We start from the raw sequence: 25,997 nt of genomic DNA on the forward strand, positions 1-25,997 counted from the left end.
ACAACAAATACATACATCGAATCATCATGTTGCAAATATTGAATATATACATTTTTATTTGCAGTTATATTTCAATAAAACTAGAAAAAAATCAAGAGTAACCTGTGTAGTAATAATGGATTTCAGTTTTATGTATCAATCTAAATTCATGTTTAGCTTAATATATATACAGATATGTACAGATACCTATGTATGCATGGGCTAGTATATGCACATATACTTTTTGCTCTGCAGCTGAGAAGGCCTAAAGAAGTAGCAACAAAAACTCATTAGGTCCCAGAATTTGTTTTTTTTGTTGTTGTTGTTTTTTTTCTTTGAGACAGAGTCTTGCTCTGTTGCTCAGGCAGGAGTCCAATGGCACAATCCTGACTCACGCAACCTCCGTCTCCCGGGTTCAGGTGATTCTCCCGCCTCAGCCTCCCAAGTAGCTAGGATTACAGGCAAGTGCCAACCATTTCCAACAAAAGGAATAAGGATACTTGAAGAAATGGCTGGCTTAAGCCTGGGGGAGGAAATATACAAGATGAGCCTGGAGCATCTTGTGTCAAAAAGTAAGGAAGAGCTGAAGATAAAAACAAAAAGCCACATTGCTATAGAGACTGTGAGACACAGCAGGGGGTCCCTTTTGGGGATCCTGTAAATCTCAAGCACGAACATAAAGGAAAATCCTGAAATTCCTTCAAGCGAAATTCCAGGCATCTAGTTAGCCCCAGAAGTTAATTTAAGTAACTTGTTAAGCAAGAAGCAAATCGTAGCCTAAAACAATAGCCAAGGAAATTACAGTTCCAGAGATGTTTGCTTTCCCTATAGAAACTAAGAATAACAACATATGTCACTGAGTTGTCTTTCATGAGCTTGTACTCCCAACTTAGGACCCCCACAAATGGATCCATTGGCACGTATACCCCCAATAAAGAGGACGTGAAGACTAAACTTTATTCACCCTTTATTCTGTTTCTTTCTGAAGGGCTTGGAGAAAAAAAGTCCCCCTAGCCAGGCCAGTTGACATTTTTCCACGGACCCCAAATTTTTAAACAAAGCTTCTCTTCTTAACCAATAGCAAATCAGAAGCTCTTGAATCTACCTACAACCTGGAAACCCCTACTGCAAGATATCCTGCCCTTTTAAGCTCAAACCAACATGTAACCACCATATTGATTTATTATTTTGCCTGTAACTTCTGCTTTTCTTAAATTTACCCTTGCCTTAAAAAACTCATTGGAGAGTCTAGAATTGGGCATTTAGCTGTCTGATCTTCCTTGTGTAGTACTATGCAATAAACATCTTCCTTTCTAGCACTGCAAAAACCTCAGTGTAGGCATCTGTTTTTACTGTGCCAGGCAAGCAGACCCCAGTTCAGTTCTATAACAACAGGAGCCACTGAAAAAGCTCTCAGTAGCCAAAAATGGAAGGAGTTAAGCAAAAAAATAAGTAGTATTGGATTATAACTCAAAGTATAAAATAAATATCCTAGTCCCTGCAAACATAAATAAGGAGATTTTGGTGAACATCAGCAACCATAAACTGTGTTTATAATACGTATCCCTGATATGACGAGATGAAAATGGCACTTTACCTCTGTGGTCTTCCTCCCAATAACTCACAAACCTGTCTTATCATGAGGAAAACATCAGTCAAATTCAAATAGTAGGGGCTAGAGAGGATCATGGTGGATGGGAGGCAGGACTGGATTGCAGCTCCCACTCGGACGGACAAAGCAGCATGTGGAGGCTCACATCATGAACTTTTGCTCTAGAACTACTGCAGGAATAAATCAGGAAAGCTGAGAGAACCCACAGACCCACTGAAGGAGGCAAATTGCTCCTGCAGGACCCTGGAGACACCGCAAATACTGTGAGTGCCCAAATCGTGAAAATGGGAAAGGGGGATTGTCTGCCCTCGAACATACACCCTCACTGGGGAATCTCAAGGTCTAGTACATGGGAGAAGATTCTAACCTCACCTGGAGCTGAGTCAATTTAGAGAGCAGAGCAAAACACAGTGGTAGAAGCAGCAGCAGGAAAAGCCCTGTGGGCTCTCTGGGTCTCCTAAGAAACCATTTCTGCCTTGCCTCACAGGGGTCCCTGGAGCAGGCTGCCTGGGGGTACTTGGAAAAGGCCACAGGGAGAAGGAAACCTCCAGCTGAACTTTGTAACAATTTCAACCAAATGAGAAGTCTCCCGGCCGGAACTCAGGGGAGGGCATGAATCTGGTGTGCAGATTCCACAGGCGGAAAGTACAAAAGCTCTACTTGCTTTTGCAGCTGGGAGACTGGTAGCCTGGGGCAAGTTCTCAGCCCTGCTTGCCCACTGCCTGGAAACAAACTCAGTGCCATTGTGGGGGTACGGGGGAACAGTGGAAGTGAGACCAGCCTTTTGGGTTGCAAGGGAACAGGGTGAGGCCTGTGACTGCTAGCTTTCCCCCACTTCCATGACAACCTGCATGACACAGCAGAGCCAGCCATAAGCCTCTTGGGAACATAACTGCATTGACCTGGGGACCACACCCTCATCCCACACAGCAGCCAGAGCAAGACCCGCTCAAGGAGAGTCTGAGCTCAGACACACCTAGCCCTGCCCCCACCTGATGGTCCTCCCCTACCCACCTTAGTAGCTGAAGACAAAGGGCATATACTCTTGGGAGTTCTAGGGCCCTGCCCACCACCTGATCCTCCCCACACTACCACAGCTAATGCTCTGTTGAATGCACCACCTCCTGACAGTAGGCCCATCAGCACAAAAACAGTGAATTAAACAGCCAAAACTAAGGACCCTCACAGAGTCCATTTCACCCCCCTGTCACTTCCGCCAGAGCAGGTGCTGGTATTCACAGCTGAGAGACCCATAGATGGTTCACATCACAGGACTCTGTACAGGCAACCCCCAGTACCAGCCCAGAGCCTGGGAGACCTGCTGGGTGGCTAGATCCAGAAGAGAGATGACAATCACTGTAGCTTGGCTCCCAGGAAGCCACATCCCTAGGAAAAGAGGGAGAGTACTACATCAAGGGAACACCCGTGGGACAAAAGAATCTGAACAGCCTTCAGCCATCTGACAGAGCCTACCAAAATGAGAAGAAACCAGAAAAACGACTCTGATAATATGACAAAACAAGGTTCATTAACGCCTAAAAAAAAAAATCACACTAGCTCACCAACAATGGATCCAAAGCAAGAAGAAAATCCCTGATTTACCCAAAAAAAAATTCAGGAGGGCAATTATTAAGCTAATCAAGGAGACACCAGTGAAAGGCAAAGCCCAATGTAAGGATACTTTTTTAAATGATACAAGAAATGAGAGGGGAGATCTTCAAGGAAATAGATAGCATAAGTAAAAAACAATCAAAGCTTCAGGAAACAATGGACACACTTATAGAAATGCAAAATGCCTGGAAAGTCTCAGCAGTAGAATCAAACAAGCAGAAGAAAGAACTTCAGAGCTTGAAGACAAGGTTTTCAAATTAATCTAATCCAACAAAGACAAAGAAAAAAAGAAAATATGGACAAAGCCTCCAAGAAGTCTGGGATTATGTTAAATAACCAAACCTAAGAATAATTAGGGTTCCTGAGAAAGAAGAGAAATCTAAAAGTTTGGAAAATATATTTGGGGGAATAATCAAGGAGAACTTTCTGAGCCTTGCTAGAGACCTAGACATCCAAATACAAGAGGCAAAAAGAACACCTCAGAAATTCATCTCAAAAAAATCATCACCTAGGCACATTGTCATCACGTTATCTAAAGTTAAGATGAAGGAAAGAATCTTAAAAACTGTGAGTCAATAGCACCAGGTAACCTATAAAGGAAAACCTATCAGATTAACAGCAGATTTCTCAGTAGAAACCCTGCAAGCTACAAAGGATTGGGGCCCTATCTTCAGCCTCCTCAGACAAAACAATTATCAGTCAAGAATTTTGTATCCAGCTAAACAAAGCTTAATAAATGAAGGAAAGACACAGTCTTTTTCAGACAAACAAATTCTAAGAGAATTCACCGCTACCAAGCCAACACTACAACAACTACTAAAAGAAGCTCTAAATCTTGAAATGAATCCTGAAACATATTGAAACAGAACCTCTTTAAAGCATAAGCCTCCCAGGACCTATAAAACAAAAATACAATTTAAAAAAAAAAAGGTATAGAGGCAACAAATAGCACAATGAATGGAATAGTACCTCATATCTTAATACTAACATTGAATGTAAATGGCCTAAATGCTACACTTAAAAGATACAGAATTGCAGAATGGATAAGAATTCACTAACCATCTGCTGTCTTCAAGAGACTAATCTAACACATAAGGACTCACATAAACTTAAGGTAAAAGGGTGGAAAAAGACATTCCATGCAAATGGACATCAAAAGCAAGCAAGATTCACTTTTTATATCAGACAGAACAAACTTTAAAGAAACAGCAGTTAAAAAAAGACAAAGAGGGGCATTATATAATGATCAAAGGCCTTGTCCAACAGGAAAATATCACTGTCCTAAACATATATGCACCTAACACTGGAGCTCCCAAATTTATAAAACAATTACTACTAGACCTAAGAAATGAGATAGACAGCAACACAATAATAGTGGGAGACTTCAATACCTCACTGACAGCACTAGACAGGTCATCAAGACAGAAAGTCAACAAAGAAATAATGGATTTAAACTATACCCTAGAACAAATGGACTTAACAGAACATTCTAGCCAACAACCACAGAATATACATTCTATTCAGCAGCTCATGGAACTTTCTCCAAGATAGACCATATGATAGGCCACAAAACAAGCCTTAATAAATTTAAGAAAACTGAAATTATATCAAGCACTCTCTCACACCCCAGGAAACTAAAACTGGAAATCAACGCCAAAAGAAACCTTCAAAACCATGCAAATACATGGAAATTAAATAACCTGCTTTTGAATGATCATTGGGTCAACAATGAAATCAAGATGGAAATTTAAGGCCAGGCGCAGAGGCTCACGCCTGTAATCTCAGCACTTTGGGAGACTGAGGTGGGCAGATCACAAGGTCAGGAGATCGAGACCATCCTGGCTAACACGGTGAAACCCCGTCTCTACTAAAAATACAGAAAAATTAGCCAGGCGTAGTGGCGGGCACCTGCAGTCCCAGCTACTTGGGAGGCTGAGCCAGGAGAATGGCGTGAACCTGGAAGGCGGAGCTTGCAGTGAGCCAAGATTGCGCCACTGCACTCCAGCCTGGGCGACAGAGTGAGACTCCGTCTCAAGAAGAAAAAAAAAAAAAAAAAAAAAGATGGAAATTTAAAAATTCTTTTTTTTTTGAGATGGAGTCTCACTCTGTTGCCCAAGCTGGAGTGCACTGGCATGATCTTGGCTCACTGCAACCTCCGCCTCCCAAGTTCAAGCAATTCTCCCTGCCTCAGCCTCCCAGGTAGCTGGGATTATGGGCGCCCACCACTATGCCTGGCTAATTTTTGTAGTTTTAGTAGAGACAGGGTTTTGTCATGTTGGCCAGGCTGATCTTGAACTCCTGACCTCAGGTGATCTACCTGTCTTGGCCTACCAAAGTGCTGAGATTACAGGCATGAGCCACTGCACCCAGTGGGAAATTTAAAAATTCTTTGAACTGAATGATAATAGTCACATAACCTATCAAAACCTCTGGGATACCACAAAGGCGATACTAAGAGGAAAGTTCGTAACTCTAAATGCCTACATCAAAAATTCTGAAAGACCACGGACAGACAATCTAAAGTCACACCTCAAGGAACCAGAGAAACAAGAACCAAACCCAACCTCAGCAGAAGAAAGGAAATAACCAAGATCAGAGCAGAACTAAATGAAATTGAAACAAACAAAAAAAAAAAATACAAAAGATAAATGAAACAAAAAGCTGGTTCTTTGAAAAGATAAAATTGATAGACCATTAGCAAGATTAACCAAGAAGAGAGAAAATCCAAATAAGCTCAATTAGAAATGAAATGGGAGATATTACAGCTGAGAACACATAAATAAAAAAGATTATTCAAGACTACTATGAACACTTTTATGTACATAAACAACAAAACCTAAAGGAGATGGGTAAATTCCTGGAAAGATACAACCCTCCTAGCTTAAATCAGGAAGAATTAGATACAGACCAATTATGAACAGACCAATAACAAGCAGCAAAATTGAAATGGTAATTTAAAAATTACCAAGAAAAAAAGACCAGGACCAGATAAATTCACAGCTGAATTCTACCAGACATCCAAAGAAGAATTGGTACCAATCCTTTTGACACTATTCCACAAATTAGAGAAAGAAGGACCCCTTCCTAAATCATTCTATGAAGCCAGTATCACCCTAATACCAAAACCAGGAAGGGACATAACTAAAAAAGAAAACTACAGACCAATATCCCTGATGAACATAGATGCTAAAATCCTTAATAAAATACTAGCTAACCAAATCCAATATTATACCATGATCAAGTGGGTTTCATACCAGGGATGCAGGATTAACATATGCAAATCAATAAATGTCATACACCACATAAACAGAATTAAAAACAAAAAAATCACATGACCATCTCAACAGATGCAGAAAAAGCATTCGACAAAATCCAGCTTCCCTTTATGATTAAAACTCTCAGCAAAATAGACATACAAGGGGCATACCTCAATATAATAAAAGCCCTTTATGACAAACCCACAGCCAACATAATACTGAATGGGGAAATGTTGAAAGCATTCCCTCTGAGAACTGGAACAAGACAAGGATGCCCACTCTCACCACTCCTCTTCAACACAGTACTGGAAGTCCTAGCCAGAGCAATCAGACAAGGTAAAGAAATAAAGAGCATCCAAATCGGTAAAGAGGAAGTCAAACTGTCACTGTTTGCTGCTTATATGATTGTACATCTAGAAAACCCTAAAGATTCTTCAAAGAAGCTCCTAGAACTGTTAAAAGAATTCAGCAAGGTATCTGAATACAAAATTAATGTACACAAATCAGTAGCTCTGCTATACACCAACAGCAACCAAGCTGAGAATCAAATCAAGAACTCAACCCCTTTCACAATAGCTGTAAAAATAAAATAAAATAAAATGAAATAAAATACTCAGGAACATACCTAACCAAGGAGGTAAAAGACATCTACAAGGAAAACTACAAAACACTGTTGAAAGAAATCATAGACAACACGAACAAATGGAAACACAGCCCATGCTCATGGATGGGTAGAATCAATATTATGAAAATGACCGTACTGCCAAAAGCAATCTACATATTCAATGCAATTTCCATCAAAATACCACCATCGTTCTTCACAGAACTAGCAAAAAACAATCCTAAAATACATTTGGAACAAAAAACAAGCCTGCATAGCCAAAGTAAGACTAAGCAAAAAGAACAAATCTGGAGGCATCACATTACCTGATTTCAAACTACACTATAAAGACATAGTCACCAAAACATCATGGTACTGGTATAAAAATAGGCACATAGACCAATGGAACAGAATAGAGAACCCAGAAATAAAGCCAAATACTTACAGCCAACTGATTTTCGACAAAGTAAACAAAAACATAAAATGGGGAAATAACACCGTATTCAACAAATGGTGCTGGGATAACTGGCAAGCCACATGTAGGAGAATGAAACTGGATCCTCGTCTCTCACCTTATACAAAAACTAACTCAAGATGGATCAAGGACTTAAATCTAAAACCTCAAACTATAAAAATTACAGAAGATAGCATCAGAAAAACCCCTCCAGACATTGGCTTAGGCAAGGATTTCATAACCAAGAACACAAAAGCAAATGCAATAAATCAAAGATAAATTGCTGAGACTTAATTAAACTAAAGAGCTTTTGCACAGCAAAAGGAACAGTCAGCAGAGTAAACACACAACCCACAGAGTGGGAGAAAATCTTCACAATCTATACATCTGACAAAGGACTAATATCCAGAATCTACAACAAACTCAAACAAATTAGCAAGAAAAAATTCAAACAATCCCATCAAAAAGTGGGCCAAGGACACAGACAATTCTCAAAAGAAGATATACAAATGGCCAAGAAACATATGAAAAAATGCTCAACATCATTAGTTATCAGGGAAATGCAAATCAAAACCACAATGCAATACCACCTTACTCCTGCAAGAACAGCCATAATCAAAAAAATCAAAAATAGTAGATGTTGGCGTGGATGTGGTGAACAGGGAAAACCTCTACACTGCTAATGGTAATGTAAGCTAGTACAACCACTATGGAAAACAGTGTGGAGATTCCTTAAAGAACTAAAAGTAGAACTATCATTTGATCCAGCAACCCCATTACTGGGTACCTACCCAGAGGAAAAGAAGTCATTATACAAAAACGATACTTGCACACGCATGTTTATAACAGCACATTTTGCAATTGCAAAAATGCAGAACCAACCCAAATACCCATCAAACAACGAGTGGATAAAGAAATTGTGGTAAGTGTGTGTGTGTATGTGTGTGTGTGTGTGTATATATATGTATATATATGTATATATGTATATATATACGTATATATGTATATATGTATATATATACGTATATATGTATATATGTACGTGTATATATGTATATATATGTACGTGTATATATGTATATATGTATATATATGTACGTGTATATATATATGTATATATATGTATGTGTATATATATAAAATTGTGGTATATATGGTGTATATATATAGAAATAATTGTGAGAGATATATATATCTCTCACAATGTATATATGATGGAATATTACTCAGCCATAAAAAAGAATGAGTTAATGACATTTGTAGCAACCTGGATGAGACTGGAGACTATTATTCTAAGTGAAGTAACTCAGGAATGGAAAACCAAACATCGTATCTTCTCATTCATAAGTGGGAGCTAAGCTACGAGGATGCAAAGTTGTAAGAATTACATAATGGACTTTGGGGACTCTGGGGGAAGGGGTAGGAAGGGGGGTGAGGGATAAAGACTACAAATAGGGTACAGTGTATACTGCTTGGGTGATGGGTACACCAAAATTTCACAAATCACCACTAAAGAACTTACTCATGTAACCAAACACCACCTGTTCCCCATAACCTATGGAAATTTAAAAAATCAGTTAGCTATAAATATGTGGATTAATCTCTGCATTCTCCATTTTATTCCATTGGTCTGTATGTCAAATAGCAGGACATCCTGTAAAACATGTGACTAGTACTTCACAAAACTGTAAAGGTCATCAGAACCATAGGAAAGTCTGGAAAACTGTCACAGCCAGGAGAAGCCTAAAGAGATACAACAACTAAAAGTGATGCAGTATCCTGGATGGGATTCTAAAGTAGAAAAGGAGCATTAGGGGCTGGGTGTGGTGGCTCACGCCTGTAACCCCAGTACTTTGGGAACCCAAGGTGGGTGGATCGCTTGAGCCCAGGAGTTCAAGACTGGCCTGTGCAATATGGCAAAACCCTGTCCCTACTAAAAATTTAAAAATTAGCTAGGTGTGGTGGTGTGTGCCTATGGTCCCAGCTACTCAGGAGGATGAGGTGGGAAGATCACTTGAACCTGGGAGGTCGAGGCTGCAGTGAGCCATCATCAAGCCACTGCACTCCAGCCTGGGTGACAGAGCAAGACCCGTCTCAAAAAAATAAAAGAAAGAGAAGAAAAGAAGAAAAAAAATAGGTAAAAACTAAGGAAATACAAAGAACTATGGACTTTAGCTAATAATAACGTGTCAATGTTGGTTCATTAATTATGACATGTATCATACAAATGTAAGACAATAAGAGGGAAAATTGGATGTGGGGTATATAGAAACTCTGTACTACTTTCTTAATTGTTCTGAAATTCTAAAACTGCTATGAAAAGTAAAATCTGAGTCAGGCACAGTGGCTCACACCTGTAATCCCTGCACTTTGGGAGGCCAAGGAGGGTGGATCACTAGAGGCCAGGAGTTTGAGACCAGCCTAGCCAACATGGTAAAACCGCATCTCTACTAAAAATACAAAAATTAGCCAGGTGTGGTGGCGGGCACCTGTAATCCCAGCTACTCAGGAGGCTGAGGCAGGAGAATCACTTGAACCCGGGAGGCTACAGATGCAGTGAGCCGAGATTGCACCACTGCACTCTAGCCTGGGTGACAAAGTGAGACTCTGTCTTAAAAAATAAAAATAAATAAATAAATAAATAAATAAATAAATATATATATATATAGTATTTGAAAATGAGAAATAGATGAAACAATGGTTTTCAGATACGTGAAAATGGCACAGGGATGTGATTCTTGAAAGAAAGCAAACAATGTGAGCCCTAAAATTGCTTCACTGCCTAGAAAGAGCTTACAGGGTGCAGCTCAGGAAGGAAGCCCCTAAAGGGAATCCACAAGGGTTCCCTGAGGTGAGGAAACAAAGTTTAGAGCTTGGGGACACCAAGACAGCTAGAATTTACAGACCAGATTACCAGAGAAGAGAGAGCTGATAGAGCAAACACTCCAGAGATCTATAGAGGATTGCCCTTGATTCTTCAGCTGCCCACTGATTAGCACATGTGTTTGAGGAAACGTCCCAGGGCCAGGGAGAGAACATCAGAAAGAATCAAGTGAAACAATCACCAGAGCTCACACAGGTCAGGAGTTCATATTGCCACTAGCCAGTGTGGGAAGGCCTGTTAACACACAGTGCATCAAGTAGAATTTTTGGAAGGTGTTGCCTCAGTATCAGAGCCGAATTAGCCCTAGGACCCACCTAACAAATTTAAAAGCAAACCTTAAAAAAATGAAATTGTTTCCAGATAACTGCCTGCCAGAAAAAAAAAGACCAAAACTATTTAAAGGAATGCAAACAACCCCAGCAAACAACATAAAATTCAAAATATCTGGCATCCAATAAAATTTAAAAGGCATGCAAAAAAGCAAGAAAATGTGATTTATAATAAAGATAAAATTAATGATTGGAAATAGACACAGAAATGACACAGATAATAAAATTAATAGTTATTAAAACAGCTACTGTAAACATACTCCATATAAAAGAATGTAAATGGTAAGCATGGTAAAGAGTATGGTAAATGGTAAGCATGCTAAAATACTTAAAAGGCACAAACTGATTTCAAGAGATAATAAATGCAGTCTCTGGAAAAAAAGGTGCCAGATTAAATTAATACCAGACACTGCAGAAGAAAAAGTAATTGAACTTGAAGAAAGCAATAGAAAAAAAAGACCCACAGATCAAAGGAGCTCAATGAACACCAAACAAAAAATATATATTTTATATAACATATATATACTGAAATAAGTAAAAATGCTCACCATCACTAATGAAAATGATCGACATCACTAGTCATCAGAGAAATACAAATCAATACAAATCAAAACCACACCAGATACCATCTCATACCAGTCAGAATGGCTATTACTAAAATATCAAAAAATAACAGATGCTGGTGAGGCTACAGTGAAAAAGAGAAAGCTTATGCACTGTTGGTGGGAATATAAACTAGTTCAGCCACTGTGGAAAGCAGTTTGTAGATTTCTCAAAGAACTTAGAACTGTACCAGCCAACCCAGCAATCCCATTACTAGGTATATATCCAAAAGAAAATAACTCATTCTACCAAAAAGACACATGCACTTGTATGTTAATTGCAGTACTATTCACAATAGTGAAGACATGGAATCGGCCTAGGTTCCCATCAATGATGGATTGGAATAAGAAAATGTGGTATACATACACCATGGAATACTACACAGCCATAAAAAAGAATAAAATAATTTCCCTTGCAGCAACATGGATGCATCTGGAGCTTACACTAAGTGAATTAACACAGAAACACAAAAGCCAAATACAGCATGTTATCACTTGTAAGTGGGTGCTAAACGATGGGTACTCATGGACATAAAGATGGTAACAATACACACTAGGGACTATTGGAGGGGAGGGTTGAAACTTTAATTATTGGGTACTACGCTCAGTACTTGGATGATGGAATCAATCATACATACCTCAAACCTCAGCATCATGCCATATACCCAGGTAACAAACCTACACATGTACCCTCTGAACATAAAATAATAGTTGAAATTTTTAAAAATTTATATATGAAGAAAATTACAAGGCATATTCACTTTAAGCCAATGTATATTAGTTATCTATCATAGCATATCATTTTATCCAAAACTTAGTAACTAAAAACAACAAACATTTATGATTCCACATAGTTTCTGAGGGTCAGGAAGCCAGGAGAGGCTTAGCTGGGTGGTTTTGGCTCAGGGTTTCTCATAGGGTTTCAGGCAAACTGTTGGCCTGGGATGTAGTCATCTGTGATTGGAGGATCTACTTCCAAGCTGACTTCATGAAAATCAAAAACCTTTGCTCTTCCAATAACACAATAAGAAACCCCGTCTCTACTAAAAATACAAAATTAGCCAGGTGTAGTGGTGCATGCCTGTAATCCCAGCTACTCGGGAGGCTGAGGCAGGAGAATTGCTTGAACCCGGGAGGCGGAGGTTGTAGTGAGCTGAGATCATGCCATTGCACTCCAGCCTGGGCAACAAGAGTGAACTTCTGCCTCAAAAAAAAAAAAAAAGAAAGAAAAAAGAGAAAATGAAAAGGCAGGAGTGGAGAAAATATTTGCAAAACATACAATCTGATAAATTACTTACTCCTAGAATATATGAAAAATTCTTACAACTCAGGCCAGGCGCAGTGGCTCATGCCTGTAATCCCAGCACTTTGGGAGGCCGAGGCGGGCAGATCACAAGGTCAGGAGATCAAGACCATCCTGGCTAACACGGTGAAACCCCGTCTCTACTAAAAATACAAAAAATTAACCAGGCATGGTGGCGGGCGCCTGTAGTCCCAGCTACTCAGGCGGCTGAGGCAGGAGAATGGCGAGAACCCGGGAGGCAGAGCTTGCAGTGAGCTGAGATCGCACCACTGCACTCCAGTCTGGGCGACAGAGCGAGACTCCGTCTCAAAAAAAAAAAAAAAAAAAAAAAAATTCTTACAACTCAAGAAGAAGACAAATGACCCAGTAAAAATGGGCAGAAGATTTGAACAGACACTTCACTGAAGAAGATACAAGAATGGTAAATAAGTACATTTAAAAATGTTTAATATCAGTAGTTATTGGGAAAATGAAAATCAAAACCATAAAGTAGTACCAGTATACCCATTGTGTAATGGATAAAATTAAAGAGAATGACCATACCAAGTATTGGTGCAGACATCAAACAATGAACGTGTTCATATATTGCTGAGGAGACTGTAAAGTGATACAAACACTTTGATAACTTAGCAGTTTCACAGAAGTTCAACATAGATCTACTGTATAATCCAGCCATTCCAACTCCAGATATTTTACCAAGAAAATCAAAGAATATATCCATACAAAGACACAGACATAGACTTGTACAGAGACTTCTTACTTGCTCATAGCAATTTCATTAGTAAGAGTCACAAACTAGAAAAAAATAAATACCCAAGAATAAGTGAATGGGTGAACACACTTTGGTAAATCAATACAATGGAATACTACTCACCAATAAAAATAAGAAACCACTGATAGATTCAACAACATGGATTAATCTCAAAATAATTACACCACGTGAAAGAAGCCAGAACCCTCACTCCAAAAATGCATACTGTAGAATTCCATTTACATGAAATTCTAGAAAAAATGGAAATTAATCTACAGTGTCAGAAATCAAATTAGTGCTTTCCTGAGGATGGAGAGAGGGGAAGGGAGATTGGATTACTAAGAAGGACAAGGAAACTTTTAGGGATTAATGAAAATGTTTATTTCATTGATTAGTGTAATGGTTTATTCACTTTATAGGTACACAAAATTCTTCAAACTGTTCACTTTATGTATATGCCATTTCTTGTATGTCAAATATACATCAATAAAGCTGTAATAAGTAATAGTTAAGGATAATAATACAGCATAACTGATTCAATAAAATAAGAATCCATGAGCCCATACTGATATTCAAAAAGAAGATCTATCTTACAGTACAACGCCAACTAATAAATGTACAAGAAATGATCAAATCAGAAAATAACAAGACCGGGCATGGTGGCTCACGCCTGTAATTCCAGTATTTTGGGTCGCTGAGACGAGCAGATCATTTAAGGCCAGAAGTTTGCGACAAGCCTGGCCAACATAGTGAAACCCCATCTCTACTAAAAGTATAAAAATTAGCCAGGCACAGTGACAGGTGCCTGTAATCCCAGCTATTCAGGAGGCTGAGGCAGGAGAATCACTTAAACCCAGGAGGCGGAGGTTGCAGTGAGCTGAGATTGTGCCACTGCACTCCACCCTCGGCAACACAGTGAGACTCCATCTCAAAAAAGGAAAAAAAGAATTAGAAAATAACATTCAGCAACCACTGCTGTAATAAATTATTCAGACAAGAATTATCCATAGATGTTAAGCTCATTAAAATTTTGATGAAAAAAATAGATACATATGTATAAAATTTAACAGTAAAGCTCAATAAAATATCTGTTATTAATGAACTCTACAGTGGAGAAATATAAACATCATCTTAACAGTGTGAAAAAAGTTACTATCATTATTAATGAGGAAAATTGGTATTTTGTGCTTCCTAATATGAGGCATTGAGAGGAAAATCGTATTGGTTCTATAGCATTCTTACCAAAAATCCATACTCTGAATCTAGACATGAAGAAACATCAGACAAACCCAAATTGAGGGAAATACTATAAAATAACTGACCTATCCTTTTCAAAAATGGCAAGATCATGAAAAATGAGGAAAAAACTAAGGATTGAAGGAAACTAAAGAGACATGACACCAGCCTGGCCAACATGGTGAGACCCTATCTCTACTAAAAATACAAAAATTAGCCAGGGGTGATGGCATAATGGCACATGCCTGTAATCCCAGCTACTCGGGAGGCTGAGGCAGGAGAATCACTTGAACCCAGGAGGCGAAGGTTGCAGTAAGCCAAGATCATGCCACCGCACTCCAGCCTGGGCAACAGAGCAAGACCCTGTCTCAAAAAAAAAAAAGAGAGAGAGAGAGAGACATGACAACTAAATACAATGCATGATCCTGAATTGAATCTTGAAACAGAAAGGAAAGGAGGAAGAGGAAAAGTTCTGTTGATGATGCTGTTGCTCTTTTTTTTTTTTTTTTTTTTGAGACGGAGTCTTGCTCTGTCGCCCAGGCTAGAGTGCAGTGGCGCGATCTCGGCTCACTGCAAGCTTTGCCTCCCAGGTTCATGCCATTCTCCTGCCTCAGCCTCCCGAGCAGCTGGGACTACAGGCACCCTGCTCTTCTTTTCAATAAGTGACATTATTGAACAACTGTTGAAATTTTTATTATACTTTAAGTTCTGGGATACATGTGCAGAACGTGCAGGTTTGTTACATAGGTATAGAGGTGCCATGGTGGTTTGCTACACCCATCAACCTCTCATCTACATTAGGTATTTCTGCTAATGCTATCCCTACAATTGTTGAAATTTAACTGGAATTTGTGGATTAAAGTATTGTAGCAATGTTAATACCCTGATTTTGATGAGAGTATTCAGGTTATATGGAAAAGTATCCTTGTTTTTGGAAATACACACTGAAGTATTTAGGGGTAATTTGTCAACATGTCTGCAATTTAATCTCAAATGTATCAGGAATAAAATAATGGTACGTGAAAGAAAAACAGACAAATGTAAATGATTAATAATCAGGAAATCTGGGTGAAGGGTATAAGGTGGTTCTTTGTATTATTTGTGTTTTTCTTGAAAATCTATAAATTTGAAATTATTTCATGGTAAAAAAGGAATTTGAGGCTGGGCGCAGCGATTACAGGCATGAGCCTGTAATCCCAGCACTTTGGGAGGCCATGGCAGGCAGATCACCTGAGGTCAGGAGTTCGAGACCAGCCTGGCCAACATGGTGAAACCCTGTCTCTACTAAAAATACAAAAAGTAGCCTGGCGTGGTGGCGTGCACCAGTAATCCCAGCTACTCAGGAGGCTGAGGCACAAGAATCACTTGAACCCGGGAGGTGGAGGTTGCAGTGAGTCTAGATAATGCCACTGCACTCCAGGCTGGACAACAGAGTGAGACTCTGTCTCAAAAAAACAAAAACAGAAAATAAATAAATAAATAAAAATATGAAGATTCTTAAGCCAAAAAAAGAAAAAGAAATTTGAGGAGAAAATAAATGTTTTTTAAAAAAATTATTTCAAATTAGATTTTACAAACTAAAACATTATTGGTGAATGTGGTTAAAGGGTATCTAAGAGTTCCTTTCATTATTCTTGCATCTGCATCTTTTCTGTAGGTTGAAATTATTCCCCCCCGCCCTCCAGAAAAAAAGTAGGTAATGGAAGTCCTGGGAAGATGAAGAGAGGCTTCTCTGGCCTTGAGAAAGAGCCAGTATATTTATTCATACATTCAACATCTATGTATTAAATGCCTACCTTGTGCCAAGCATTATCCTCATTTCTGGGGATGTGGACTTGAATGGGTAGGGTGCAGTGGTGCAGACCGGTAGTCCCAGCTGCTTGGCAGGCTGAGGTGGGAGAATTGCTCCAGCCCAGAAGTTCAAGTCCAGCCTGGGCAACATAATGAGGCCCGTCCCTAAGTAAAGAATAATAATAAAATAAATAGACTTGAGTGGAACAAGTATAACCTGGAGCTTATTAGTTACGGGGTCCAAGGTGGCCAGCCACCCATAGACCCTTTCTTAAGGAAACTAAGCAAAACGAAGGGGGTATCAGCAAGAGCAGTCTCTAGATAGCAACATTATTATTGTTTAAAGCCCTTAAATACATCCAGTCGTCTTCTGAAAGTTCTTGTTCAGCTTTTCACCTGGAAGAGATTCATCATTATCAAATTCTATATCACTTGAATTCAAATGTCCAATAGTGTCACTTACAGGAAGAGTAATAACAGCATCAACAAACATATTCCCTGCTATGGACTGAATGTTTGTATCCCCCCAAAATTTCTATGTTGAAATTCTAACCCCCAGCATGATGGTATTTGGAGATGAGGCCTCTGAGGGTAATTATGGTTGAGGGTGGGGCCCTCCTGATGGGATTAGTGGCTTTATAAGGAGAGGAAGACGCCAGGCACAGCGGCTCATGCCTGTAATCCCAGGACTTTAGGAGGCCAAGGCGGGTGGGTCACTTGAGGTCAGGAGTTTGAGACCAGCCTGACCAACATGATGAAACCCCATCTCTACTAAAAATGCAAAAATTAGCCAGGCGTGATGGTGCGTGCCTGTAGTCCCAGCTACTCCGGATGCTGAGGCAGGAGAATCACTCGAACCAGGGAGGTGAAGGTTGCAGTGACCCAAGGATCGCGCCACTGTGCTCCAGCCTGGATGACGGAGTGAGACTCCACCTCAAAAAAAAAAGAAAAAACGGAAAGAGAAAGGAGAAAGAACAATCTCTCTCCCACTCCACGTGCAACTGTGGAGTAAAGGGCATGTGAAGACACAATGCACAATGAGAAGGCAGTTATCTGCATGCCAGGAGGAGCATCCTCACCAAAACCCAGCCATGCAGGCACCACAACCTCCAGAACTGTAAGAAAATACATTTCTGAGGCCGGGCGCGGTGGCTCCCACCTGTAATTCCAGCACTTTAGGAAGCCGAGGCAGGTGGATCACCTGAGGTCAAGAATTCGAGACCAGCCTGACCAATATGGTGAAACCCTGTCTCTACTGAAAATAGAAAAATTAGCCGTGCATCATGGCGTGTGCCCGTAGTCCCAGCTACTCGGGAGGCTGAGATAGGAGAATTGCTTGAACCCAGGAGGTTGGAGGTTGCAGTCAGCCGTGATGGCGTCACTGCACTTCAGCCTGGGCAACAGAGCGAGACTCCATCTCAAAAAAAAAAAAAATTAAATTAAATACACATCTGTTGTTTAAGCCACCCAGTATGTGGTATTTTGTTATGAGAGTTCAAGCTAAGACATTCCCTTTCCCTCATTTCCTTTCTTCTTCAAGTTCTAATTCAGGATCAAGTGTCATATTTATTTTTCATGTTTGTTGCAATAATGTCTCTCTGCCGTCATTATGAACACATAAATAGAGAGGAAGTGCCTATGACAGATGTTTTATTAAAAAGTTGTGTTTTTTCTTTCAACTACAAAATAATAATAATAATAAAGGGTAATTTTTTAAAAGCACTTAGTAGCTAGTATGTTAAGGGTTTTAGAAGGTTTGTCTCACTAAATCCTCCCAACAAATATGAGGTGGGTTCTACTATTATACCCACACCCCTCATTTGTTAATGACTTAAAGAAGTGAAGTCTCTTTCTCAAAGTCATGGCAGTATTTAAGTGGTAGAGCTGAGAAGAATTCTCCAGAATATAGCTTCTTAAATGTACATACAAATCACCAAGGGATCTTGTTAAAATGCAGAAACTGATCCTGTATGTCTGGAGGAGGACTAAGACTCTGCATTTCTAATAAGCTCCCAGCCGACGCAGAGACTGTCGTCCACTAAATACCCTTTGAATAACAAGGCTGTAGACGTACATGACAGCTAAGTGTGCCCTGCACTAAGCCCTCGCTAGGTATTTCCTGAATTATTTAACAATGCGGAGATAAGGAAAGAGAAAGAAAGATTTTTAAAACCTGTTGTTGACCTTATTGAGGTTAGCAAGTCATGATTATTGTAACTTTTCTTTACATGGATGTTGTAAAATCAAATATCTTGTGGGAGAGTTGGAAGATTTCCAGGCAGAAGATACTGCACAATTACAGAAGACAGTGCAATACTAGAAAGCTGAGAACAGACCATTACCATGCAGTGAACACTTTACTTCTATGTGTGTCTACTTAGTGGCAGCACAATTTCAGCAAGACTGTATTCCTTGTCCATACTTCTTTCCATTGACCCAGTTAGTGAGAATGCTGTGAGTTAATACTAAATGTGTCACCCTCTAAATATCATATGAGGTTACTGGTGCTGCAAAAATCCTGTCAGGAAGAGAAGAGTCACTGGAAGCAAAGCTGAAGGCAAATGCTAGCTAATGTTCCTACTAAGAGTCTGTGGGTAGAACTACCCATCAAAGCAAGTTACTAGTAGCACAACTGCACATTAGTGTTTCTGACTATAAAGGACAAGTACAGGCTGGCGTGTAGCAGCCTCCAGAAGAGATAAATTTTGAGACAGACCTTAAACACTCCTGTCAATCATTATTTAAAAAAAAAAAAACACCTTTACCAATTGACATGCCATAAGCTGCACATCACATATTCAAAGTGTACAATTTTATAAGTTTTGACAGATGTATGTATATTCATGAAACCATCATCACAATCCAGACAATGAACAAGTCCAACCATCTCCTGAAAAGTTTCTCATAACCTTTTGTAATCCCTACCCACTCCCATCTCCAGGCAACTACTAATCTACTTTCTATCACTGTAGGTGAATTCACATTTTATGTGTTCTCCTTTTGCCCGGTTTCTTTCACTTAGCATAATTATTTTGAGACTCATCCACATTGTTGTGTGTATCAATAGTTTGCCCCTTTTATTGCTGAGTAGTATTTCATTGTACAGATATACCACAGTTTACCATTCACCTGTTCGTGGTATATGGATTATTTCCCATTTTTTTGGCTATTACAAATAAAGCTGTTTTGATGGCATTGTCATTTTTACCTGTAGAAACTCACTTTAGGTCTTTACAAAAAAAAATATTTTTGAGCATATGAAATAGAGTTCTAATAACTGGCTTTAATGTCCTTTACTTTTTTTTTTTTTTTTTTTTAACAGAGTTTCACTCTTGTCACCAGGCTGGAGTGCAATGGTGTGATCTCTGCTTACTGCAACCTCCGCCTCCCAGGTTCAAGTGATCCTCCTGCCTCAGCCTCCCGAGTAGCTGGGATTACAGGCACCCACCACCATGCCTGGTACTAATTTTTGTATTTTTAGTAGAGACAGGGTTTCACCATGTTGGCCAGGCTGCTCTCAAACTCCTGACTTCAGGTGATCCACCTACCTCGGCCTCCCAAAGTGCTGAGATTATAGGCATGAGCCACCGTGCCCGGCCTCTGTATCACTTCTTGATCCAATTCAGTTGATTGATTTTCTCTTCATTATGCATCAGTTTTTGTTTTTTGGGGGGTTTTTTTGCCTTTTTTCATGCCTAGTAAAATTGTAAATTTCACCTTGATGAGTTCTGCATCTTTTCTGTATCTCAATAAATATTCTTGAGCTTTGTTCTCAGATATAGTTAAGTTACTCGGAAATGGTTGGATCCTCTTTTGGTCTGGCTTTTAAGACTTATTAGGAATGGGCCGGATGTGGTGGCTCATGCCTGTAATTCCAGCACTTTGGGAGGACAAGGTGGGCAGATCACTTGAGGTCAAGAGTTTGAGACCAGACTGGCCAACATGGTGAAACCCCATCTCTACTAAAAATACAAAAATTAGACAGGCGTGGTGGTGCATGCCTCTAATCCCAGCTACTGGAGAGGCTGAGGCTCAAGAATCACTTGCACCCAGGAGGTGGAGGCTGCAATGAGCTGAGATCCCACAACTTCACACAAGCCTGGGGAACAGAGTAAGACTCCAAAAAAAAAAGAGACTGGACGCAGTGGCTCACACCTGTAATCCCAGCACTTTGGGAGGCCAAGGCAGGCGGATCACAAGGTCAGGAGATCGAGACTATCCTGGCTAACACGGTGAAACCCCGTCTCTACTAAAAATACAAAAAATTAGCCAGGTATGGTGGTGGGCGCCTGTAGTACCAGCTACTCGGGAGGTTGAGGCAGGAGAATGGTGTGAACCCGGGAGGTGGAGCTTGCAGTGAGCCGAGATTGTGCCACTGCACTCCAGCCTGGGTGATAGAGCAAGACTCCATCTCAAAAAAAAAAAAAAATTAGGAATGACCAGAGCCATGATTAGTATTGAGTTAACTATTCCGCACTACTGAGTCAAGGCCCTTCTCAGTAGTGTCCCCAGCATCCTATGAATCGTGAGCTTCTCCAGTCTAGCTAGTAAGAGAGCAGTTTCTCTGGCCTTGTGCGAGCGTTATATGCTCTTCTCTCTAATCCTCTCAGTGGTTTTTCCCCAGCTTTGAGTCATTTCCTCTCATGGATGTGCTAACCAGCTTTCTCCTGAATACTAAGGGGCACCCTCTACAGATCTCCAGAGTTGTCTCTGGGGCAGCTCCTTCGCTTCTGGCACCCTGTCCTGAGAATGCTAGCTGCCTCCATTTCCCCACTCTCAACTCTGTCTCCTCAACATACAGAGTCTACCAGACCCTGCCTGGATTCCCCATCTCTTTGTCACAACCTGGGATCTCTCTCGGTTCAGAAGGCTGTGTAATCACAGGGCTCATTTGTTTCCCATTTTCCAAGATTACTGCCCTTCGTTGCTTGATGTCTTAAAAACTGGTTTTATATATTTTTGTCTATTATTTCGTTTTTTTTCTTTGTTTTTTCAGAGAAGACCATAAACTCCAGTACTTCTTATTCCATCTTGGTAGTAAGATATTTGCATCTTAAATTTGTGCTGTGGTATAGGCTTTTGAGCTCTGAGATATAAGCACCAGACCAACTCCCTCTTTTTCTCAAAGGTCTGAGTGTTAGATCTGCAGGGCCCTTATTGTAAGCCTTTAATGGTTGGTAATTTCAAATTCTTCCCTTTGTTTCTCCACCTTTATGGGTGTGTCATGGGCTGAGTTGTGTTCCCTCAAAATTCATATGCTGAAGTTCTAACCCCCAGTACCTCACAAGGTAACTGTATTTGGAGATTGGGTCTTTAAGAAGTAAGTTAAAATAATGTCATTAGAATGGGCCTTAATTCAATATGACTGGTGTCCTTATAAAAAGAGGATGTCCTTAACCCAACCTGTTGTCCCAATGCATCACATCAGTCTATTTCTCACACACACACACAGTGCTATTTTCCTCATCTCTATTACTTAAACAGAGGATACATTCAGTATCTGATTGTGGAAGCAAATCAAAGCATCTGAGTAGAAATCTTAAACACTTGGCCGGGCGCGGTGGCTCACGCCTGTAATCCCAGCACTTTGGGAGGCTGAGACAAGCGGATCACGAGGTCAGGAGATCGAGACCACGGTGAAACCCCGTCTCTACTAAAAATACAAAAAATTAGCCGGGTGCAGTGGCGGGGGCCTGTAGTCCCAGCTACTCGGGAGGCTGAGGCAGGAGAATGGCGTGAACCCGAGAGGCGGAGCTTGCAGTGAGCCAAGATACCGCCACTGCACTCCAGCCTGGGCGAAAGAGCGAGACTCCTTCTCAAAAAAAAAAAAAAAAAAAAGAAAAAAGAAATCTTAAACACTTTAGAATAGTAAACTCTACATTTTTCCTTGTTGTCTGTTTTGGAGGGGCCTATGGCCATGTGGGGTTATTATATTGAAACAAGGGAATACATTTACACTAGTGTAGCAAAACGAAGAGAACTGAGAAGGATCAGAAAATGATGACAAAACTGGTAGTCCTAGACTCTAGGTTATGGCTAACTCAAGATTTTACTCCCCAATATATGAAATACACAAAAGCTGATTATTATATTGACTCTAAATATTATCACTTTCTAGGTCGCTTATAACCTCGAAATCAGAACCTAGAATCTAACATGCAGAAAACAGTAGTAATGATCATGTTACTATTAAAATTGTAAATATGACAAATAACAGAAAAAAGTGATCTTTTTGAATCCCAGAAATGCCTAACCCTGAGACCATCCAAAGCTATCTAAAAGTGACCCAGAGTGAGATATGTGTCAGGAAATTGGAACTGTACAGTCTTTTTTTCTTCATTTATGTATATTATATAAATATACATATTGCATATATTAATTATAATATATTATTTATATTATATATTATTTATTTAATATTTAATATGCATGTTTAATATATATTATATATTAATTTTGTTTTGAGACAGGGTCTCACTCTGTCACCCAGGCTGCAGTGCAGTGCCTTGATCACGGCTCATAGAAGCTTCAACTTCCTGGGCTCAAGTGATCCTCCCAGCTCGGCCTCCTGAGTAGCTGTGATCACAGGCACATGCCACCAAGCCCAGCTAATTTTTTTTTTTTTTTTTTTTTTTTGTAGAGATGGGGTCTCCCTATGTTGTCCAAATTGGTCTCAAACTCCTTGACTCAAGCAATTCTCCCCTCTTGGCCTTCCAAAGTGCTGGGAGTACGTTAGCCATTGCACCCTGCCTGTTTAAAATTTAGTATGAACTCTTAGCACTGTCCTCTTGGTTAAATAGAGGCATGGATTTACGAAAAGCCATTGATATAAAAAAAAGTAATCTTTTAATTCAAAATATTTAATCATTAACAAATAGCTGTACTTCCTTAAAAGATGAGTCCTCAGCCTGGGCAACACAGTTAAACCCCATCTCTACCAAAAATATAAAAATTAGGCTGGGCGCAGTGGTTCACGCCTGTAATCCTAGCACTTTGGGAGGCTGAGGTGGGCAAATCGTTTGAGGTCAGGAGTTCAAGACCAGCCTGGCCAACATGATGAAACCCTGTCTCCACGAAAAGAAAAGAAAAGAAAAGAAAAAAGCCGGCATGGTGGCGCACATCTGTAGTCCCAACTACTTGGGAGGCTGAGGTGGCAGAATCGCTCACAACCGGCAGGCAGAGGTTGCAGTGAGTCAAGATCCCGCCATTGCACTTCAGCCTGTGCGACAGAATGAGACTCCGTCTCAAAAAATAAATAAATAAAATAAAAGAATACAAGAGCACCCAGATTCATAAAGCAAGGTCTTTGAGACCTACAAAGAGACTTAGACTCCCACACAGTAATAGTGGGAGACTTTAACACCCCACTGTCAATGTTAGATCAACGAGACAGAAAATTAACAAAGATATTCAGGACTCGAACTCAGCTCTGGACCAAGCAAACTTAATAGACATCAACAGAACTCTCCACCCCAAATCAACAGAATATACATTTTTCTCAGCACCACATAGAACTTATTCTAAAATTGACCACATAGGCCGGCCGCGGTGGCTCACGCCTGTAATCCCAGCACTTTGAGAGGCCGAGGCGGGCGGATCACGAGGTCATCCTGGCTAACATGGTGAAACCCCATCTCTACTAAAAATACAAAAAATTAGCCGGGCATGGTGGGAGGCGCCTGTAATGCCAGCTACTCGGAGGCTGAGGCAGGAGAATGGCGTGAACCCGGGAGGTGGAGCTTGCAGGGAGCCGAAATGGCGGCACTGCACTCCAGCCCGGGAGGGAGAGAGCGAGACTCCGTCTCAAAAAATAAATAAATAAATAAATAAATAAATAAATAAATAAATAAATAAATAAATAAAACTGACCACATAATTGGAAGTAAAACACTCCTCAGCAAATGCAAAAGAAGGGAAATCATAACAAAGTTTCTCAGACCACAGTACAATCAAATTAGAACTGAGGATTAAGAAACTCACTCAAGGTGTTCGCAGCCGCCGCAGCGCGACCATGCCGCCATCACTCTCCAACGCCAGCACCGCCTCTGGCTCGCAGAGCTCTAGCTGCAGGGTAAGAGAGGTAAGTAAGGAAGTCTCTATACCATGGCTGGTATAAAGCGGACTGCCTGCAAATGGACCGGTAAAGCAGCTTATAAGAATGCGCCCTCTACTGGAGGGGTGAAGAAACCTCATCGTTACAGGCCTGGTACTGTGGCAATCCGTGAAATCAGACGTTATCAGAAGTCCACTGAACTTCTGATTCGCAAACTTCGCTTTCAGTGTCTGGTGCAAGAAATTGCTCAGGACTTGAAAACAGACGCTTCCAGAGTGCAGCTATCGGTGCTTTGCAGGAGGCAAGTGAGGCCTATCTGGTTGGCCTTTTTGAAGACAGCAACCTGTGTGCTATCCATGCCAAACGTGTAACGATTATGCCAAAAGACATCCACCTAGCACGCCGCATACATGGGAAAACGTGCTTAAGAATCCACTATAATGGGAAACATTTCACTCTCAAAAAGAAAAAAATTCTCTTCTTCCTGTTATTGGTGGTTCTGGAAGGTTAGATATTTTTTTCCATTGGGTCAAAAGATACCGAAGTATATGATTGCAAGTGGAAAAATAGCGGATAGAAATCAGGTAATGGCAGTTTTCCGATTTTCATTTGTGTGTAAATTTTTAATATAAATGTGGAGATGTAAAGCATTAATGCAAGTCAAAATGTTTCAGTGAACAGGTTTCAGCAGTTCAACTTTATAATAATTATAAATAAACCCATTAAATTTTTCTAGACAATGCCAGCATTAGCATTTTTTTAAAAAACAAGTAAATTTCTTATTGACAGCAACCAAATGGTGTTTGTAGCATTTTTATCATACAGTAGATTCCATCCATTCACTGTGTTTTTCTAACTGAGTTGTCCTACATGCAAGTACATGTTTGTTTGTTTTTTGTTTGTTTGTTTGTTTCTTGGAGATGGAGTCTTACTCTGTCGCCCAGTGGCAAGATCTTGGCTCACTGTAACCTCCACCTCCCAGGTTCAAGCGATTCTCCTGCCTCAGCCTCCCGAGTAGCTGGGACTAAATAAAGGCTTGTGCCACCATGCTGGCTAATTTTTTGTATTTTTAGTATAGATGGGGTTTCACCATGTTAGCCAGGATGGCCTCCATCTCCTGACCACATGATCCACCCACCTCAGCCTCCCAGAGTGCTGGGATTACAGGCCTGAGTCACTGCACCCAGGCAAGTACATGTTTTTAATGTTGTCTGTCTGCTGTGCTGTTCCTGTAAGTATGCTATTAAAATATACTAAACTATAAAAAAAAGAAACTTACTCAAAACCACAAAACTACATGGAAACTGAACAACCTTCTCCTGAATGACTACTGGGTAAATAACAAAATTAAGGCAGAAATAAATAAGTTCTTTGAAACCAATGAGAACAAAGACACAACATACCAGAATCTCTGGGACACAGCTAAAGCAGTGTTTAAAGGGAAATTTATAGCACTAAAAGCCCACAGGAGAAAGCAGGAAAGATCTAAAATCAACACCCTAACACCACAATTAAAAGAACTAGAGAAGCAAGA

At 40.2% G+C, this 25,997-nt stretch overlaps 1 long non-coding RNA gene across 1 annotated transcript in view; it reads right to left on the minus strand.

Annotated features, from left to right (window-relative positions):
* Positions 1-24,558, minus strand: part of LOC116466321 (uncharacterized) — a 74,209-nt gene extending 49,651 nt beyond the window's left edge. The window contains exons 1-2 of the long non-coding RNA XR_004247496.1: positions 24,391-24,558; positions 16,416-16,575 (exon numbers count right to left, since the gene is read on the minus strand). This is a non-coding gene — a long non-coding RNA (uncharacterized LOC116466321). The remainder of the gene's footprint in view (positions 1-16,415; positions 16,576-24,390) is intronic.
* Between the last annotated feature and the right edge of the window lie 1,439 nt (positions 24,559-25,997).

Source organism: Hylobates moloch, unplaced genomic scaffold (genome assembly GCF_009828535.3).
Source record: "Hylobates moloch isolate HMO894 unplaced genomic scaffold, HMol_V3 SCAFFOLD_4, whole genome shotgun sequence".
NCBI classification, from domain to species: Eukaryota; Metazoa; Chordata; class Mammalia; order Primates; family Hylobatidae; genus Hylobates; species Hylobates moloch.